Raw genomic sequence first — 20,548 nt, forward strand, 5'->3', positions numbered from 1 at the left:
AGAAACCTTTCCTGGACGGAAAGGGACCATTCCAGCTCTTAAGGTTGAGCATTAAAAAAAACACATACAAATCCCCAAATCTATCACGTCACCCGCGCAATCATCCTTGAACCCTGCAGAAAGGGTGCCCCCCAGTAGTCACAGCCACATCCATACAGCATGTATCAGTGTACATGCGCCGGTACATGCAGCTTTTGTACATGTCCCATAAAGAGTACCCTTTTCCCCTATTTTTTGGGGAAAATTTTGAAAAAACTGTATAAACTAGAGAAGATTACATAATTATCAGATTTTGAGCTAAAAGGCTTGAAGCATTTTCAAGTAGACCATAGCAGGTTACTAAGAGCCATGTCCCAAAAAAAGAACCCAAACAGAAAAAAGCTCAGCAACTTAAACATTTCCCCTAATTTTGCAGGTTTTTCCATTAATTTCTCTATTAAGCCACAAATTTTCATTTTCACCCAAAAAATTACACATTCTACATTTTGCTTTATCTAGTTTCACCATTTTTTCTGTAATTTCCCACAATTTTTTGAAATTATCCCTGATTTCTGTAATTTCTCCCGAAAACTGTGTTTTCACATTCGCTTGTTCTGATTTTCCATCTTGTTTTCCCTGATTTCCCCCCAAATTGAAATTTCCCCGGTTGCTGCATTTTTCTTCTCCTGCATTTTCCTCTTTCTTCTCTATTCAAATTTCAACCTTTCTTCCTGCATTTTCAGAAGCTATGGCACAAGCATATCTTGAAAGAGAGCAGGAGAGAGAGTTCAACTAACGCAACTATTGGTGGCAGCAGGTTGACATTGTGTGCAAATACAGTAGTAAGAGGGGTGGCTAAGAGATTCAAGTGCAAACTGTATGGTTTGGGGAGGGGGACAACCCCAATTGAGTGATAACACATTTGCTTGGGATGGGTCAAATGCCGAAGCATCTTACCTCCAGAGCAAGCAAGGCTGGAGCAAGAGGCTTCACATTCACCTTTACCACCCTACTCCACAGGCAAGGCAAGGTTGCTCATGCTACCTCAAGAACTTGCAGTACAGCAGCCACTGCCACACCTGTCAAGGATAATACGGGTCCATTCTCCATAGCAACAACCACACCTTTTAAATTTCCTTCATCCACAGAGAATGGATCCTATGCTTCTTTGCTTGGGGCAGCATCTTATACTGCACATCATCCAAAAAGAAACCTATCATATTTCTACAACCTCCACTCCTTCTAGGCCCCCTCACCCCCATGCTGACAAGGTGTTTCCTGTTTCAGCATACTAAAACTTACCATTTCTGTTTCCCAGTTTCCCAAATGATGCATGCATGTATGTATGTATTTTGATGTGCGCTCAACCGGCTGAAGTTCAAAAGTATGTATACCAAAAACACATTTACATGCATGTGCAAATTAGCTGCAATCCATAAAGGCTCAAGTTTGCCAGTACTTTGTGTATATATACAAGTACTTGTGTACATGTTGTCACTATTTGGGCATTCTCTACCTCTAGACAAGTTTGGGACCTAGGGACAAGCTCCTTAGTGAGGACATGACACCTCCAAGTGGCAAGGGACTTATGTTTATGCCAACTAGTAGGTTGGATTTGGCAAGCTTGGGGACTTCAGTCCATGCCCAGATCCAGAGTACAGTATTCCCGAGACATCATGTCTACACCTGGAATGCGGGAGCACTCAGACAACACAGGTGCCACATGACAGCGATGATGTGGCAGGACATCGGACAGCATATTTGCTGGCTGACCAGCACTAGTGATGCACATATATACATATATTGGACATCATAGAGCATTTCTCTATAGACAAAGTCCTAGCCATGAGTGTGCAATAGGTCACATGGCTACAATTGACGTTTTCAATCAGCCCATATCCTTTGTACTTGAATTTCAATCGTACTACTTCTTTATTGTATGCAATACAGACAATAGTTTTGTTACAACCCCATAGAATATGACGGGGAAGGATTAACACCTTGCACGCTGTGGTGAGGGTGTGGTGGGGCAGGGAAGCATATTATATCCTATAGAAACTTCCCCATTGGCCTATGCTATAAAAACATAATGTCAGCCAATTCCTGCTTTCCCCCTGTGTCTTGCTCCTTCTCACCCACACATGCCTAAGATGTGAAATAAGGTGCCACAGTAAAAAGGGCTCCTATCGTGACCAAGTGCCTATCTTATTCTCAAAAGGGATCTTTCTATTGCTACAACGTCATAATAAAATACATGCTGATTCTAGAAATCACAAAAAAGCTAGAGGAACAAACACATTTTACGGATGAGAATCTAAGAATATTGGCAAGGAAAAAACTTACCCACGTTCCATGTACAAGAGGAGGGTTGCGAAATCTGCCTCCTAGCACTTTTGTCCCATTCTTAAACAAAGGAGTCAACCTCTAGCTTTGTTTTCCAAAAAAAACACCCATTCTGCTTTTTTCAAGCGCCCCTTCTCGAATATGAACTGAATGTTGATATTACCCCAAACTGTGTCTCATGCAAAATCTCTTTGTCTTGAACTCTCTCTGTAAGCTAGAGGCCCAATAGATTTGTTGTTGCTACTGCTGCTCTGCTGCTAGAGGTGGTGGAATTGCCTGAAGTAGTGTGCCCAGAGCTGCCCTATAGAGTGGAGCCGCTGGCAAAAGATGGCTGAGGTGGCTTTGAAGTACAAAAGATAAGGTCGTGAGGACCCTACCATAGTTACCAGGGGACGGGGACGGGGACGGGGACGGCTAAAGGTAGGGAACGGGGACGGGGGGTGGGGACGGCACTCAAAATTGTTAATTTTAGAGGAGTAAAGAATCAAGATTAATCAATCAATAACAACAAGCTTTCTAACCCCAAAAGTTATGAATCATGATACACATTACATTTAAAATTAAATTACGCTACGAGGTGCAAGAGTCAAGAGTCAAGAGTCAAGACTTGCAAAGTCGGAAAAGAAAGACTTTAAAGTTGATAACATTAAATAGATATACTCAAAAGATGTTGGGACCTAGGCGATACAAAATATAAGTCACTCGCTCTCATACTCTACGCTCCCAATAAGAGAGGTGCTAGCCTCATGATCATGAGTGCGTGAAGTGTGGATGGGGGTTGTGTCATCCGATGAAGGCTCATGATGAGAACCATCTGTCCCACCCTCCTATGCAATAGTTGTAGCTGCCTCCTCTTGTTCCATCTCCCACTGTGTAAAAGTATCGGCATTGCATCTTGCACTCTTGCCAAGCATGCGCAAGTTTCCACTAATGAAGACAAGATCATTAGCTCTTTTCACCCCAAGCCGATTTCTTTTCTTTGATGAAATGTGACTGTAGGAGGACCATAATTGCTCTAGGCAAGAAGAGCTAACGGACTGGCTCAAGATCCGGATCGCCAACTGTTGTAGCTCTGGTCCATCTGATCCGAAGTCCTCCCACCATAACGCTGCACCAACCTTGAATCTGTCCTGCTACGCATCAACACATCCATATGAGCCTTGAAATGCCCTGTAATTAGAGAGCTGGTCTCTAATTTTGCGCCTGATTTCTGCATTCGGCGTGAGGCAATCCAAGATGAGTCTCCAACCGTTGCTCACCTCTTTATCACCCTCCTGCCCTTTTCCCTGAAATTCTGGGTCCACCATAAAAGCAGCTGCATGTAAAGGAGAGGAATATGAGCTCCATCTCGCCACACAAAGCGAGTGGATCTCCTCATATCTATCTACGTCTGGCTCAAGCTTCTCAAGACTCTCTATCATCTGGTCCATGGCTTCATATACTTTGCCGATGGCTGCATAGCATCAACAATCCTGAGCAAGTGGACAATGGGATGCACCATGGCGTCAGTGCGCTTGAGGTCCTCCCAAAAATCAGCATCGTCGACCTTTTTCTTGCATGAAATCCCTAACTGTGTACGTGCAAAAGATGAGGAGCAAAACTCATCACTGATGAATAGTTGCCGCACGGCACCCTGACAATCCTTCAAGCGATGCAACATAAGAAAGTTGTATGCAAAGCGAGTGTCCGAGTACTTGAGAAGGATCTTTGTGGACCTCTTCCCAAACTCGGATCGAAGGTATGTGTGATTGTTGATGAAGGTCACAATTGCACATGCATCATCAATCACCGATTCAATCCATGACAATTTCCCAATATCTTTCAAAAGATTATTGAGACAATGTGCCATGCAAAAAGAGACGGTGATTTGAGGATACATACTCTCAAGAATAGCTCCCGTTGCCCTATTTGTCGCCTCACCATCCGTGACGAAACCGATCACACATTCGGGGCCGATAATCTCGACAGCACTACTCCACTCAGCAGCAAGTACATCCGCACTCTTTCCCGTCCCTGAAGCATCATGTGAGGAGACAAAGTACATCTCCCCCCGTGAGTATGCCACAAGGCCATGGATAGACCTTTTCCGCGTGTCACTCCATCCGTCTGCAATCAAAGAGACTCCATTGCGAGCCCGTTGTCTCTTTGTGTTTGCCGCCGCTTGCTCAACAAGGCGTTTCTCCTTGTCAAGCATAGTGGTCCGCAAGGTTTCGGAGGATGGAGGTGTGTAGTGAGGACCGTACTCGCCAATCTTCTTCACCATCGTTTTGAAGTAGTCGGACCTATTTATCATTTCAAAAAAAAAGAGGGTAAGTAATTAGAATGGCAAAATGGTGACCCGTGAATCGTGACTCGTGAGACATGATGATGAAATCATGTGAGTGAAATACGAACCGTGCCACACGAAAAGCAATGTGGTCATGAAAAAAGAAGCGGGCCACCGCGGCATCAACCTCCTCCTCCTTTTTGGGATCCCAACTCTCCTCAAGAGTACTTTGCCGACGAGAGAGAGAGGGTGGATGAAACCGATCCCGTCAAGTGGGAAAGACTCCGTTGGACACCCACACGCTTAATAGCACAACTTTAAAACCACAAATTTGAAATGGACAACTTAATACAACTTGAAATTAAATGAAATGAAATGGAAAGATGGACACCAGCACTGGGGCCGGAACGGGCCGACCCCCCCCTCAACATATGATATATTTATTGGGAGTATTTAATGAATACAATGCTCCATGGGTTCCAAGAACCAGATGATGTCCATGTACATATGAAAACAGTACCAAACAAATAGGCTCGAAGTCGAATTTCGATGTAGAAGCTTGAAGCAGTACGACCACTAGTGTGGTCCAATCTCTACGGTCCTGTGCTTTCACTGGACTCCGCGGAGAGCGCCTCACTGCTGTTCCGAGACCACGCACAAACAAGCGCTCTCGTACTAACGCCTGGCTCTCCCGATCTCAGCACCTTTGGACCGAGGTTCTCCAATAGAGCTTGGACAACCCGGCATCGAACGGGTGTTGGCCGAGCGGGATGAATCCCTTATCAGATTTAAACATAAAATACTTTACTGAAATCTGAAATTCACTTTACTTGTAGATGGTTGATAGAAAACCAATACTCGTGGTATGATGAAGCCACCCAGGAGATGCGAAGTCCCCTTGTAGAACGCCAGTGGAGAAGAGATGGCAACTTGCAGCCACCGGCCTATAGAGTATCGTTTGCGGGAGTGCACACACACTCGGTGGACAGCCGCCTGCTGAAGCTAGAACGCTGCTTGCATGAGAGGGACAGCAGCCTGTGAGGTGGAAGTGCAGGTTGTTGGAGAGAACATGCGCAGCCACCAACAGTAGGTGCTGCAGCCGTCAGGTAGTAGTGCACAGCCGCCTGACTATTAAGGTACGGTTGCTGTACAGGGGAAGATAGCCGCCTGTTGGAGAGGAAAGAAAGGGCAGTTTGCTGGTGAAAACACGCAGCCTGCAGGTCCAAGGGATTCGCCTGCAGAGAGCAGCGTATGCTGTATGGAGGTGGCCGCCTGCAGCAATGCTTATATGTGTGAAGCGCACCTGCAGTCAACACTAGCCGCCAGTAGAAGAGGAGGCGCAGCCAGCAGCAGAGGAAACAGAAGCGGTCGTTGTGCAGGGAAGGCAGCCAGCCGCCTGGGAAAAGCAAGCGAAGTGAAGATGGTCGCCGGTTTTCTCAACGCAAGAAGGTGATCGCCGGGTTTGTTCTCACGTGCAAGAGTGGAAGCGATGATAATGACGCTTGAAGGAAGGAGCCTTTTTTTTAATAAAAATTAAGGTGTAGTCTTCTCTAGTGAATTCCACGCATGCATATGGGGGGACTAGTGTGGGTAGGTGACCATGCCCACCCCCACACTCACTTAAAGTGGGGCTTCCCACCTTGGCCCCTAAGTGGGTGCCCAAAGGGGGTGCCCACTTTTAAATAAATGTGAACACCTAACCTTATAAAATAAGAGGTTAGAAATAAAGTAATAAAAACAACATGTGCAACATACTTACCACCTGTTCACATGCACCAAAACTCGTCAGAATACACAGCAGACTTCACGACTCACTGGCAGGCGTCCCCGCTCAGTAAGTAACACGTCAAGCAGGCAAACACACAAATACATGTCATGCGAAAACAGTTTCAATCATGCAAAATATGTGTGCATGTGCAAATAGTAGCATGGACATATCTCCCGTTCATGGAACAAGTACAAAATATCTGTTGGCACAAAACTGGCACGACGTGAAACATAAAAACCTGGTCTTCCTATGGAGTGACAGTCCCATAGGTAAGACACAGTTCCAGGCACGAGTCTCCCTATGGTGTGACAGTCCCATAGGCAAAACACGGCACGAATACTGGCTCTTCCATGGCGTGACAATCCCATGGGTCGAACACAGTCCAGGTCATACACGGGTGGCACCAGTCTGGCTCCCGTCCATACGACACCATCCTGCTAACACACGGGTGGCACCAGTCTGGCTCCCGTCCATGTCAGCAAAATACTGGCCTCTTCACATGAGACACTGGCCTGGCCTCAAGTGAACGAGACGCAAAAACTGGAGATGGACCAAATGGTCGGCCAATTGGTGACAGTGGACTAGGTTGCGGCATTGAGAAGGCGGCTTGTGTGAAGCCTCGAGTAGTGCCACGAGGAGGACGTGGTAGAGGGGTGGGGTAGATGAAGATGCACCACTACCCGATGTAGAACCTGATGTTTGGGTTGGAGTGACATAAGTGTTGGGATCCACTCCACGCACCCTTTGGCTTGCATTCAAAGCTTGATGGGCGGCAAGCTTTGCAAGAAGCTCCTTTCTTATCTCCGGTGTGACCCGCTCACAAAATTTCACCTCATGACCGGGCTCATGCAACAAATGGACCCTCACCCTATTGGCCCCACCCACACGCTTATATGGGCAAAGCTTGCATGTCCATGGACGTGCACCCCCCGCATGAGTAGGAGGCTCGAAGTTGACCTCATCCCACCATGACCACCCATCCGTTCTACTCCTACCGCCCACACGAGAAGAGGATGCCATGAATAGTTAGTAACTTAGTAGTAGTCTAGTAGAAGAGGGTGGAGAGAGCTTAGAGGGTAGAGTAGGAGAAGAGGTAGAGGGAAGATTGAAGTAGTCTAGTAGAAGAGGGTGGAGAGAGCTTAGAGGGTAGAGTAGGAGAAGAGGTAGAGGGAAGATTGAAGTAGTCTAGTAGGAGAGGGTGGAGAGGAAGGTGGTGGAGTAGGAGAGGGAGATAGTGGAGAGGAAAGCTTGAGTAGGAGAGGGAGATGGTGGAGAGCCTAGAGGTACCCAAGTCTTGGAAGTTGGAAGGCTTGAGCAATGAGTAGAAGAGGAGTAGCAGGAAGCCCATTATATAGCATATGGCAGCTCTCTCTCTCTCTCTCTCTCTCTCTCTCTCTCTCTCTCTCTCAAACTCTCAAACGGCCAGCCGCCAACGGCTAGTAGCCGTTACCCGAAAAAAAAAACGGCTCGATTTTTGTAGCCGTTGTGCCGCTGCGCCGTTGCAGACGCCCCCCCGTCCCCGGCTGACAACATCCCCCCGTCCCCCCGGGCGGGGACGCCCGTCCCCTGGTCACGTCCCGTCCGTCCCGTCCCCCATGCCGTCCCGCCGCCGTTACGCAGCTGCAGTTAATCGGGACGGCGTTCCCACGTCCCACGTGGGCGTCCCGCCGCCCCCCTGTCACTATGGACCATACAAGTAACAAAAATAAAAGGTCTACATCACACAAAAGATAATACTAGGATGTATTCACACACGAACATGTTTAGTGGCAAATTGCAATGTGTATGAACCTTCCCTTAGGGGGAATGTGTGTGTGTGTGTGTGTGTGTGTGTGTGTGTGTGTGTGTGTGAACACACCCATGTGTGTAAGTAACATTTCTATCTCTAAAAACCCTAGCACAACATAGGCACAAGTGTCCAATTGGTATCAGAGCCTAGTCAACCTACAATATTTTTTCCTTTTCTAGCACTCGTGTACATTTATTGCTTGGATAGGGTAGAACCCCTAGGTTCTAGGAGTGAACAAGGCCAAGTTTGGAAAAAGTCACTATTTGGGGTTCTTTCAAGTATTTTGGTGTAGGTCTAGTTGCCTGCCCCACCCACCCTTCCTCTGTGCAAAGGGTTGCAACCCTCACCATCCTTCTCTTGTTTGTCACTCTTTCTAGCTATTCATCATGGAAGTGCTTTCCGTATGGAGGAGCGAATCGTTGCTCATGTAGACACAGAAATTGGCCTTGACAACCACTTTTGGTTGGATGGATATGGTACCCTAGCCATCTGCCACTACATATTTGGTTTCTATCTAGGCTCCTCCTTAGCAAGGCCAGGAGGATTTGCCGAAGTGGCAAAACTTTCCGCATGAGGGTTTTTCACTCCTTTGGATGGAGGTCCCTGTACCAAACGAGCTTTGTTCCTGATCTGGCAGTCGTCATTCTACACCTATGTATAGTCAGCAAGTGAGACGTCGTTCGCATCACCGATCGTCTCCCTCGCAGAATCCCTCTCCACCCGTTTCTTTGAACTGCTCACCTTCACTAACTTGAGCCTAGGAGACTACCAATTTGCTGAGTTCTTTCTCCATGCCTCGTGAGGAACGAACTCAGTTATTGAAGCTTTCTCCCAAGTTCAACGGGAAGATGGATGGAGAAGTTGTCACCAATTGGACCCGCAAGATGAATACCATGTTAGCAGCAACGGGTGGTTCAGATGTTTTTTAGTTCCATTTGGTGTGTATGACTTTGACAAGTGCTCCCCTCTTGTGGTGGAAAAACCACCTTAGGCACCACTCCGTTACTTGCTGGGATGATTGCCACAAGGCGGTCTTGAAGCAATTTATTCCTGTGGACTATTACCGTGCATTAAAACAACAATTGACACGCTTTGTCCAAAAGCACGGTGAGTAGGTAGCCGACTGCCTAGCACATTTATTGAAGCTTTTGCTCAAGCTCCCGAGGACCGTTCCCGATGAGCAGAGCAAGTTGAGCTCCAGATAGTTTGAAACCATCCTTGCCCAAAGATGTTCATGCACATTTGTTAAATATTAATACTGATTAATGTGGGAATAAATGTTCATGCACATTTGTTAAATATTAATACTGATTAATGTGGGAATAAACAAGTTCTAAATGGTTGAGTAAACTAGCACTGAATGTAAGCCTTAAATAAAGCGGTTCCAATGTGTGTGAACAACTGCTAGTATGTGTAAGTCTTGTGTAGGAGCAACCTCTTAAAAGGTATATGTGGTGGCATCATACTTAAAATATGTGGTGGAATCTTATTTAGCATATGTGGTGGCATCACATCTAGCATATGCTTAGAATATGTAATGAGGTCTCTCCTATAGAAAGGACCTACTTGTATAATGAATTCATGCTTTTCCACTACATCTTCCACTCCCACAATCCCCTCAAATCTTGTCTTGATTCTCTTGTTAATTATCATCTCTCCCTCTTCTCCTCTCTATTGTGTGGCTGCATCTAGACATTAGCTAACAGTGTGGTATCAAAGTTGGTTCCGTGCAGCCAGACAACCTCCACACGCAGCAGCCGCCATCCTCTTAGAGCCAAGCGCCGCCCATCTCCGCTGCCCCAGAGCCTGTCGCCATCGTCTCAAAGCCGACCGCCGCCACCGATGGTTAGCACCGAGCCACCTCTGCCCAGTTCCTACCGCCACCCCTGTGCCTGGCGCCTGCTCCGCCCGGCTCCTGCGCCCAATTTCGCTGCCTCAACCGGTGGTGCGCCCAGTACTGCCGCCTACGTCGATGCCACCTCCCTGTCCACCTGCGTGCAGTGCTGCCCTGCTCAGCTCCGCCTTGGTGCACCGCTCAGCCAATTGTAAGACCTACTTGGCCACTCTGCTTGGGAGCCAAAGGGAGGAGAAAAGGGGAGATACAAATCAGCTCACACAAGCATTTTGTTTACGAAGGTACACAGATTTGCGGCTTTCTTTTCCATACATTTCTTTGTCAAATTCAAGGCCTCTGTAATGCATATTTCAGGATTCTTGTTTGTAAGGGCAGGTTTTCTAAGGTGGAAGCATCCATAGGCACTCTTGTTCTTGTGCACTACTCCCGGAGTCTTGTGTTTATTCATTCAAGTATACACCCTCTTTTTGGCCTACGTCAACGATCGCACCTTCAATCTCGTCATATCCCGGCGCCTTGTGTGCACACTCCCGTAACTCTCTTTTTCTTGTATTTTCCCAAGACCTCACATCAAGGGGAGGCTTTTCTGTTCCTAGTTCTCTCTCCAACTTTGGGAAATCTCATACTACTGTGAGGATGACGCAAAGAGCTGCTTCTGTTAGAAGTCATCTCCTGTCTTTATGTTGACACCAGGGCCTTTGTTGTGGGTGTGCCTGCCCTTGTAGGTGTTTTCTCATTTTTCCTCACTCCCCGTATTTTCCCCATTTTTCCCTATTTTTCTGTGGCTTGGGTGGCAGCCCTGTGGTGGAAGGAGGTGTTAGAAGTCATCTCCTGTCTAGATTTATACACCAGGGCCTTTGTTGTGGGTGTGCCCGCCCTTATGAGGTGTTTTATCATTTTTCCTCACTCCCCGCCATTTTCCCCTATTTTTTCTGTGGCTTGGGAGGCAGTTCTGAGTTGGCAAGAGCACTGAGTAGCTGGCCGACTGACCCAACAGCAGTCATGGACCCCTGTGCTGCTGGCCGACTGGGCATACTCAGTCGTGGGCTTCATTCAGTGCTGGCCGACTGATGCTACAGTCGTGGAGGTCTTTTCAGCAGGCCGACTGCCTATCTGGGGGCATATAAATAGGCCCCCAACCCCCATACCATATTTGTATCATATTCAGGATCTTCTTGTGTATATCAGAGCAGAGTTACACGCCTACATCTCTCTCTCTCTTGTGCTGTTTTTCTGCCTGCGTTTTTTGCTCGTGTTCCCAGATCTGGTCATCATCTCCGCTGCGTATTCTGACATGGTATCAGAGCCCTAGGCTCTAGATAGGTCTTGGGATTTGTGTGAGCAAGAGGGGGACTGTTTTGTGGCTGATTGGTGGACTGTTTTGGACTGTTCGGGAAGAGGAGAAGCAAGAGGAAGGCGGGCTGATTTGCTGGACAGCCACTTGCAGGTATTAGTTCTTCTTTGTTCCCACCCACCCACCCTTTTCAGAGGACATCCCCACAATGGCAGATCTGTTTGAGATGGCCGAGAGACATGTGAAGATCCCGACACTCCCCACGTTCCCGGTGGACCGTCAGTTGGACGGGAGCAACTACGGCATATGGAAGGTGATGATGGAATCTGTTCTGGAGTCCTACGACCTCGCCGATTTCATCATTGTTGTGTTAGAAGTCATCTCCTGTCTAGATTTATACACCAGGGCCTTTGTTGTGGGTGTGCCCGCCCTTATGAGGTGTTTTATCATTTTTCCCCACACTCCGTATTTTTTCCCTATTTTTCCCATTTTTTCTGAGGCTTGGGAGGGCTGCCAGAGGGTGCCAAGAGCAGTACAGTGCTGGCCAACTGGGTGTTTATCAGTCGTGGGCACTCTTGCTGCTGGCCGACTCGTTTTCATCAGTCGTGGGCACCAGTTTGCTGGCCGACTGCATTTATGCAGTCGTGGGACCTCTTTCTTCAGTCGTGGGCACTTTAGTGCTGGCCGACTGTCCTCTAGGGAGGTATATATAGGTCCTCAGCCCCCATACCTTATTTGTATCATTCCTCAGGATCTTCTTGTGTATATAGAGCAGAGTTACACGCCTACATCTCTCTCTCTCTTGTGCTGTTTTTCTTCCTGCGTTTTTGCTCTTGTGTTCCCAGATTTGGTCATCATCTCCGCTACGTATTCTGACATGGTATCAGAGCCCTAGGCTCTAGATAGGTCTTGGGATTTGTGTAAGCAAGAGGGGGACTGTTTTGTGGCTGATTGGTGGACTGTTTTGGACAGTTCCGGAAGAGGAGAAGCAAGAGGAAGGCGGGCTGATTTGCTGGACAGCCACTTGCAGGTTTTAGTTCTTCTTTGTTCCCACCGACCCACCCTTTTCAGAGTACATCCCCGCAATGGCAGATCTGTTTGAGATGGCCGAGAGACATGTGAAGATCCCAACACTCCCCACGTTCCCGGTGGGCCGTCAGTTGGACGGGAGCAACTACGGCATATGGAAGGTGATGATGGAATCCGTTTTGGAGTCTTACGACCTTCCCGATTTCGTCGTTGTTGGTGTTCCACGGCCGGAAGTAGAGGAAGGGGAGTTACCGTCAACCCAAAAGGACCGGGAGGCCCAGACACAGGTGTGGGATCGTGTCAACGCCAGGGTCCGTTCGTTTATTTTCCTCAACTGCACACCACAGGTAATCAATCATGTAAAGCACATGACGCTGGCCAGAGGTATATGGCAGCATTTGGCCTCACTTTACAACAGGGTATCGCCCATGAAGAGGATTTCCTTGGAAGTACAGATGTGGGTTATGAGCCCTCCAAAGTCGTCGACGATGCGGGAGCATATTAACAAGCTGCAGGCTCTTCAGCAGGAAGTTCTTCAGGCTGGGAAGGAGATATCGTCAGAGGACATGGCCATCACGTTGCTGTCACATTTGCCCTCTTCGTACTCAACATTCTACTCGTCGTTGATTACCAGTGGCAGGCTCAGCACCATCACGTGGGAGGAGCTTGTGCCCATGGTCTTGGACCAGGAGGAACGATTCACGAACCCTCCTCAGGGTGGAGGTTCGGAGGCCTTTACTGGCCAACGGTCGAAAGGCCGTAGCTCGGGCAAAGGGAAGGCTTCATCGGAGAAGTCTTCTGAGAAGAAGTCCGACGCTGACCGCGAGAAACTGAAGGCAGAGAGGACCTGTAATGATTGTGGCGAGAAAGGCCACTATTGGAGGCAGTGTCCCAAGCGGAAGACCGAGAAGGGTGAAGATTCCTCAGCAGCAATCACGAAGACTCCGGCTTTTGTGCACCTGGAGGTGATGGACACCGATGTTTCATTTTCTTCAGGCAGGGAGGAGATTGGAGGACTCTCCGCAACGGATACTCGGGAGTGGATTCTCGATAGTGGTGCTTCCAAGCACATGACTCCTTCCCGTTCCGGTTTACAGGATCTCTGCAGGCTTTCTGGTCATATTCTTACTGGGGATACGTCCACTATCCCAGTTCACAGTGAGGGCAGGATGGAGATAGTTCCCGATGGCAGAGGGGGGAAGCATTCCTCCCAGGTGTTGTATGTTCCAGCACTTGGTTTTCATCTGTTGTCAGTGCATCAGGTTTGCAAGACTGGCGTACGGGTGGAGTTTGATGAGCATTTTGTTGCTCTCCGGGACAAAGCAACAGGCCAAGTGGTTTGGGACGTGGAGTGGAGAATGGAGTTTACAGGCTTTCAGCACTCTCTCTCTCTCCCAGGTCCTCAGGATTGTGATGAGTGGCAGACTGGTAATGGCTACTCAAGTGTGGATACGCTGCAGGTGCGGGCTTTCCGAGAGCAGGTGGTGGATAGCTTGCTAGTAGATGGCAGCAGTTGGCAGGAACTTTCCAGTAGGTAGTTCTTGTGTTCGTGAGTCAGAGGAAGCTGAACAGGTCACTTATGCTCTGATGTCTCGTCGTGTTCGGGACATAGAACTTCTAGTAGTTGAGGATGTTCTTTCCACGGGGACCTTTCGGAAAGCCAGGCACGTGGCAGGTGCTTACTTGCAGAAGGAGGTGGTTTCTCCAGGCTTTGTGGTTCCGGATTCAGAGGGGGTTGTTGACAGGTTTCATCAGGTTTCCAGGACTTGTTTGTGCACCGTAACAGGTGTTGATCCTTGTGAGCAGTGTGATGTCTCTGTGACTCAGAAGCTGTATGGTTCATTGATCTGGTAGATGGACACCAGATTGGACGGGAGCTTCCTGATGAGGCAGTTGAGCTCTTGGTTGCAGATGTCTCTTTGGGAGGCAGGATTGCGTTTCCTGTGGTTTCTGCGGCATGCGAAGGATCATGGACTCTTGCACACAGGAGGGGGATTGTTGGATGGAGTCCGACTCCGCGGTTGGAGCGACTCGGTTTGGGGAGGAGATCCGGACACGAGGAGATCTACTTATGGCCCAGGAGCAGTTTTATGGAGCAGGAGGAGGTTACATTGCAGGTTTGGGCTTCCACTGGAGGAACCCATGGTCATCCAGAGGCACTTTGTTCGTGAACAGATCGTTGCTGATGACATCTTGCTAGAGTTCTGTTCGACGGAGGACAGTACGATGGACCTCTTCACGAAGTCGCTCTCTCGGGCTTTGCTCAGGCGGCACCCCAGCTCCCAGTGGTTGGTTACACAGCCAGGAGCTGAGAGGGGGTGTTAGAAGTCATCTCCTATCTAGATTTATACACCAGGGCCTTTGTTGTGGGTGTGCTCTCCCTTATGAGGTGTTTTATCATTTTTCCCCACACTCCGTATTTTTTCCCTATTTTCCCATTTTTTCTGAGGCTTGGGAGGGCTGCCAGAGGGTGCCAAGAGCAGTACAGTGCTGGCCGACTGGGTGTTTATCAGTCGTGGGCACTCTTGCTGCTGGCCGACTGGTTTTCATCAGTCGTGGGCACCAGTTTGCTGGCCGACTGCATTTATGCAATCGTGGGACCTCTTTCTTCAGTCGTGGGCACTTTAGTGCTGGCCGACTGCCCTCTAGGGAGGTATATATAGGTCCTCAGCCCCCATACCTTATTTGTATCATTCCTCGGGATCTTCTTGTGTATATAGAGCAGAGTTACACGCCTACATCTCTCTCTCTCTTGTGCTGTTTTTCTTCCTGCGTTTTTGCTCTTGTGTTCCCAGATTTGGTCATCATCTCCGCTGCGTATTCTAACATGTTGGTGTTCCACAGCCGGAAGTAGAGGAAGGGGAGTTACCGTCAACCCAAAAGGACCGGGAGGCCCAGACACAGGTGTGGGATCGTGTCAACGCCAGGGTCCGTTCGTTTATTTTCCTCAACTGCACACCACAAGTAATCAATCATGTAAAGCATATGACGCTGGCCAGAGGTATATGGCAGCATTTGGCCTCACTTTACAACAGGGTATCGCCCATGAAGAGGATTTCCTTGGAAGTACAGATGCGGGTTATGAGCCCTCCAAAGTCGTCGACGATGCGGGAGCATATTAACAAGTTGCAAGCTCTTCAGCAGGAAGTTCTTCAGGCTGGGAAGGAGATATCGTCAGAGGACATGGCCATCACGTTGCTGTCACATTTGCCCTCTTCGTACTCAGCATTTTACTCGTCTTTGATTACCAGTGGGGCAGGCTCAGCACCATCACGTGGGAGGAGCTTGTGCCCATGGTCCTGGACCACAAGGAACGATTCACGAACCCTCCTCAGGGTGGAGGTTCGGACGCCTTTACTCGCCAACGGTCGCAAGGCCGTAACTCGGGCAAAGGGAAGGCTTCATCGGAGAAGTCTTCTGAGAAGAAGTCCGACGCTGACCGCGAGAAACTGAAGGCAGAGAGGACCTGTAATGATTGTGGCGAGAAAGGCCACTATTGGAGGCAGTGTCCCAAGCGGAAGACCGAGAAGGGTGAAGATTCCTCAGCAGCAATCACGAAGACTCCGGCTTTTGTGCACCTGGAGGTGATGGACACCGATGTTTCATTTTCTTCAGGCAGGGAGGAGATTGGAGGACTCTCCGCAACGGATACTCGGGAGTGGATTCTCGATAGTGGTGCTTCCAGGCACATGACTCCTTCCCGTTCCGGTTTACAGGATCTCTACAGGCTTTCTGGTCATATTCTTACTGGTGATACATCCACTATCCCAGTTCACAGTGAGGGCAGGATGGAGATAGTTCCCGATGGCAGAGGGGGGAAGCATTCCTCCCAGGTGTTGTATGTTCCGGCACTTGGTTTTCATCTGTTGTCAGTGCATCAGGTTTGCAAGACTGGCGTACGGGTCGAGTTTGATGAGCATTTTGTTGCTCTCCGGGACAAAGCAAACAGGCCAAGTGGTTTGGGAAGGCGGAGTGGAGAATGGAGTTTACAGGCTTTCAGCACTCTCTCCCAGGTCCTCAGGTTGTGATGAGTGGCAGTCTGGTAATGGCCACTCAAGTGTGGATATGCTGCAGGTACAGGCTTTCCGAGACCAAGTGGTGGATAGCTTACCAGTAGATGGCAGCAGTTGGCAAGAACTTTCCAGTACTGATGTTGGTGGTTCTTGTGTTCGTGAGTCAGAGGAAGCTGAACAGGTCACTTATGCTCAGATGTCTCGTAGTATTCGGGACATAGAACTTCCAGTAGTTGAGGATGTTCTTTCCACGGGGACCTTTCGGAAAGCCAGGCAGGTAGCAGGTGATTACTTGCAGAAGGAGGTGGTTTCTCCAGGCTTTGTGGTTCCGGATTCAGAGGGGGTGGTTGACAGGTTTCATCAGATTTCCAGGACTTGTTTGTGCACCGTAACAGGTGTTGATCCTTGTGAGCAGTGTGATGTCTCTGTGACTCAGAAGCTGTATCGTTCATTGATCTGGTTGATGGACACCAGATTGGACGGGAGCTTCCTGATGAGGCGGTTGAGCTCATGGTTGCAGATGACTCTTTGGGAGGCAGGATTGCGTTTCCTGTGGTTTCTGCAGCATGCGAAGGATCATGGACTCTTGTACACAGGAGGGGGATTGCTGGATGGAGTCCGACTCCACAGTTGGAGTGACTCGGTTTGAGGAGGAGATCCAAGAGATCTACTTATGGCCCAGGAGCAGTTTTACGGAGCAGCAGGAGGTTACATTGCAGGTTTGGGCTTCCACTGGAGGAACCCATGGTCATCCAGAGGCACTTTGTTCGTGAACACATCGTTGCTGATGACATCTTGCTAGAGTTCTGTTCGACGGAGGACAGTACAGTGGACCTCTTCACGAAGTCGCTCTCTCAGGATTTGCTCAGGCGGCACCCCAGCTCCCTGTGGTTGGTTTCAGGGCCAGGAGCTGAGAGGGGGTGTTAGAAGTCATCTCCTATCTAGATTTATACACCAGGGCCTTTGTTATGGGTGTGCCCGCCCTTATGAGGTGTTTTATCATTTTTCCTCACTCCCCGCATTTTTCCCCTATTTTTTCCTATTTTTTCTATGGCTTGGGAGGCAGTTCTGAGTTGGCAGGAGCACTGAGTAGCTGGCCGACTGACCCAACAGCAGTCGTGGACCCCTGTGCTACTGGCCAACTGGGCATACTGAGTCGTGGGCTTCATTCAGTGCTCGCCGACTGATGCTACAGTCGTGGAGGTCTTTTCAGCAGGCCGACTGCCTATCTGGGGGCATATAAAAAGGCCCCCAGCCCCCATAACAGATTTGTATCATATTCGAGATCTTCTTGTGTATATCAGAGCAGAGTTACACGCCTACATCTCTCTCTCTCTTGTGCTGTTTTTCTGCCTGCATTTTTTGCTCGTGTTCCCAGATCTGGTCATCATCTCCGCTGCGTATTCTGTTAGGAGGACCTCTGAAGCTGGCCGACTGCATTTAGACATGCTGGTGCTCGCTGTTTGTGTTGCTTCAGGTCCACGATCTCCCACAGGAGCTGGCCGACACCCCTGCTGCTGGCCGACTGGTGATGATGGCTGGTCGTGGAGGTTCAGGCATAGTAGCAGGGAAACCCCGTTTCCCCCCATTGGGAACGGTGGAACGCGTTCCCCCAGCGCGTGGACCAGTGGAACGCTGGAAACGCATGGTGGAACGTGGAGGTGGTCGAAAGAAGGTGGAACACTAGGTGGAACGGGCCAGGGAACGCTAGCCTGCCGTTCCCCCACGTGGGAACGTGCAGATGACGTGGATTTTTAAAAAAAAATGAAGCCCGTAAGCCTTGCAAGTTGCGCTAGGCGCTTTTCGGAAATTCGCACAAGTCCGTACGCCGCCCGTTGCCCGTCACTTTTCGGAGTTCACGCCGTTGCTGTCCACGACTCCACGAGTACAGCCGCCAGCGCCCGTACTGTCCTGCCCGTACAGCAGCGTCCGTACTGTCCTGCCCGTACAACAGCTATTCTTTCAACTTCTGAGTCCTGACATTCTATACTGCTGCCTACATAGTACAGTCGCCCCAGCCACTGGCAGCCAGGCCCCCAGCCCTTGCACTGTGCAGACTACAGTCATCTAAAAGGCAAGGCAGCAAGAAGCTTTTCTCTTTCTTCTCTCTCTCTTTTTGTGTTTGAACTTTGAACTTTTGGTGTTTTAAAAATTACCTATGGTGAATCACAATCTGGACTGCACACTGCACAGTGCACAGTCTCTCCCCATTAAACAGAAGAAAAAAAAGGACTCATTTCTCTGGAATGGTTAACTTTGAAAGCCTATTCAACTTTTTGCCCGAATTTGCAGACATCATGGCTTACTCGGGTTCAAAGCGATCAGCTTCGAATGCTACTTGGTGGGACGAGGTTGAAAGGCTAGAAAGGTATTCATCTAAGGGAGGTGCAACACGATGGAAATGCAAGCAATGTAACAAAGAGAAGTCAGGAGGAGCAAACCGTGTGAGAGCACATCTATGCCATGTGAACAATGAAAAAGCACAAGTGAACAAATGCCCAGGGACAACACCTGAAATGCGTAGAGAGCTTTTGGCAAAGTACCCAAGTGAAGAGGAGAAAGCACGTGCACGAAAGAAACCGGCAGTTGATGCATCTTACTTCAGTAGACAAGGGGAAGATGTACACTTGGGAGATGGACAACAGTATGGAGGACTTGGGAGCTTTGCATTTTCCCAAGATTCGCAGTCTATGGGTGCAAGTTCCGGCAAGCAGCAAACCTTGGGAGCAGCTTGGGATCCCCGCAAGAAAGAGAGGGTAGATGCAGCTGTTGCAAGGTTCTTTTATCATGATCATGTAGCATTCAATGTTGCCAGGTCTCCATATTTCATTGAAATGGTCCAGGAGATTGCACGGTATGGCCCAACATACAAGCCTCCTTCATATGAGACCATACGCACCACCTTGTTGCAAAAGGAGAAAGCTGCAATTGAATGTGCTTTAGAGTCTGTGCATGAAAGTTGGGCAAAGAATGGTGTGTCACTTATTGCAGATGGTTGGAGTGACACTCGAAAAAGGTCCATTCATGGCATGGTTGCTTATTCTCGAGGAAGAATGCAATTCATTTCCTCACATGATGCTTCTGGGACTGGAAAAACTGCAGATCAGCTTGTGGAAGAGTGGGCCGAAGGTATTGAGAAAGTTGGACCAGAGAATGTTATTCAGTTCTTAGCTGATGGTGAGGCAACAAATAGAGCAGCTGGTCTTAAGCTTGAAGACAGGTATCCGCATATCACATTCAGTCCATGCTTTGCTCATTGTTTGAGCAACTTATTGAAGGATGTTGGCAGCTTGCCATGGGTTGATCCACACATTCAAAAAGGCAAGGAGATAATAAGCTTCATTCAAAACCATCAGTTTATTTTGAATGAATTCCGCAAGAGATCGGCCAAAAAGGATCTCTTGAAGTACTCAGAGACACGCTTTGGTTATAACTTTCTCATGATGAAGAGGTTATCCAAAGTGCAATTGCCTTTGAAGCAGTTGGTTGTATGCAATGAGTGGATGGGATGGGCACTTTCTCGCTCAAGAGCCGGCATAGAGGTTGCAAGAACCATACAAGACTTCACATTTTGGGATGAAGTCAATACTATCAATGCTATGATGAAGCCGATCATGCGCTTGATGCGGATTGCAGATGGACGGGAGCCATGCATTGGCAAGGTTTATGAGGGGGCTGACCGAATGATCGAGAAAATAGGGGAAATGGGCTTGTCTGATGAGAAATATGCAGAGGTTCGAGAATTATGTGAAGCACGATGGAATGGTTATCATTCTCCTATGCATGCTGCAGCGTATGTCTTGGATCCCGAGTTCCAAGGATGTGGACAAGAGGCCGATGATGAGGTGATGGATGGTTGGGAGACAGTGCTTTCTAGGCAGGTTCGTGATGCAGATAAACGAAGGTTGGTGAAAGACCAACTTGGATTTTATCGCAGCAAGTTGGGAAGGTTTGGATCGGCTGATGCTCAGAGAGATAGGTTTAAGATAGGGGCTGCTTTATGGTGGGAGGATTATGGGGCTCGTACACCACAGCTTCAATCATTGGCAGTAAGGATCTTGTCTCAAGGTGCAAGCTCCTCTCCGATTGAGCAGCTATGGAGTGTGTTCGGCCATGTTGCATCCAAGAAGAGGAACAAATTTGGGACAAAACAAGTCAATGACTTGATTTTTGTAAGTGCTAATTTGCGCTTGCTTGGTGATATGGCATCTC

The 20,548-nt window shown here is 48.7% G+C and overlaps 1 protein-coding gene across 1 annotated transcript in view; it reads right to left on the bottom strand.

Annotated features, from left to right (window-relative positions):
• The window catches only part of LOC147639186 (stromal cell-derived factor 2-like protein), a 38,551-nt gene that overhangs the window by 3,467 nt on the left and 14,536 nt on the right, over nt 1-20,548 (bottom strand). The gene's annotated exons all lie outside the window — the stretch shown is intronic.

The sequence above is a fragment of the Cibotium barometz genome, chromosome 4 (assembly GCF_041138505.1).
Source record: "Cibotium barometz isolate CiBa-2024 chromosome 4, ASM4113850v1, whole genome shotgun sequence".
NCBI classification, from domain to species: domain Eukaryota; kingdom Viridiplantae; phylum Streptophyta; class Polypodiopsida; order Cyatheales; family Cibotiaceae; genus Cibotium; species Cibotium barometz.